Here is a 1,372-nt window from a genome sequence, read left to right on the forward strand (position 1 = left end):
GAGCAGAAAAGAAAATCACCAAACAACTTATTCAAAATATTGATATATATATTTAAAAGTGAAGGTATTTTAAGAGCAATTTATTTCTTCATAGATCACGTTTCATGTAACCCTTCACTTTTCCTGTTGTTCTTTATATCAGATATCCTTATATCAGATATCCAGTCAATGTTCGCATTTCTCATAAATCGTTTTTTTTTCATTTTTAACAAGAAGTATATTTAAACAACAAGGTGCTTGACTTGAAAGGAAAACTAAGATTCATTTCTTTTAGAGTAATTTATCCCTACTGAAAGACGGATTGCCCTACATGTAACAGCTACGTACAAAGAAGTTATAAAATTGTCCTTTGTTTTACAATGATAAATGAAAAACATTAAAATTCCCCAATCGAACAAGGTATGCAAGAATTTTTATGTTGTTCTTTTTTTGTTAAACAGTGAGAGCAAAATAACTTACCAGAATATAAAGATAAGAGCTGATGAGGATGCCACTAATGGAGAAAAGGGGGTATTTTCACAGAACCAGTATTTTTTCCCAGCCCATCTCCATTTGATGTCGATCAAAACATACCATTGGCCATTTAGTTAAAAAAAAATGCAGTATGCTTGTGCACATACACCAGTTACTTTATGTACAATAAAGGAATGGGGAACGGGAATACGAGAGAATAGAGAAACTATACTGTAGTAGTCAGGGTGTGGTGGAACCAAATTGCGGTTTTCTAATTGAAAATGTCTTCTTGGTCTGGAGGAGCAGAATTCTGGAGTAAACTAGCAGGTTTCCTTTTTAGTAGACACCCCCTGTCTGCCGCTGGAACACGTCAATTTTATCTTCATCCGCCATTTCCAACTGTGCAGGTGTGTCTGTTTCATTGATTGGCTGCCCGTCAAATCGGAATCTGATCTGCCTCATTGACAAACCCTGTCGTTCACAATAGGCTTTCTTAGTTTACTAAGTGGTGTATGCCTCTTAATCTTAAACTGCACCACAGAACCGTCCTGCCCCGCCACCTTCAAATTAATATGATCGTTGCTGTCAGTCTTGACTCCTCCCTTGGGCTTTCCTCGGCCATGGCGAGCGCCGCAGTCCCCTCAGCTGCCGCTTCACAGCAGAGGAACGAGATCCGCACCGAAGGAGCACGCAAGCACCACCCGGAGCAGCAGAAGAGGGAGGCGGCAGCGGTGGAGAAGGCGGAGGGTGCCTCTCCTACGTTGTTTTACGTTCCGTTTGTTCAAAGCGTTCAGTGACCCAAAGAAGGCCCACACTTTGCATTGCGTCGGTTGGCATGTCTCTTAGTCTCTCTTAAGTTATATTCTCTCCTCCCCCGCTTTGTTTTTCCTGTCATGAAGGCTCTGAGGGTTTGAAAAAC

At 41.0% G+C, this 1,372-nt stretch overlaps 1 pseudogene; it reads right to left on the reverse strand.

Moving 5' to 3' along the window:
• Positions 1–434: 434 nt before the first annotated feature.
• LOC117196975 (small ubiquitin-related modifier 2-like) lies at positions 435–1,094 on the reverse strand (annotated as a pseudogene).
• Between the last annotated feature and the right edge of the window lie 278 nt (positions 1,095–1,372).

The sequence above is a fragment of the Orcinus orca genome, chromosome 14, assembly GCF_937001465.1.
Source record: "Orcinus orca chromosome 14, mOrcOrc1.1, whole genome shotgun sequence".
In the NCBI taxonomy this organism is placed as follows: Eukaryota; Metazoa; Chordata; class Mammalia; order Artiodactyla; family Delphinidae; genus Orcinus; species Orcinus orca.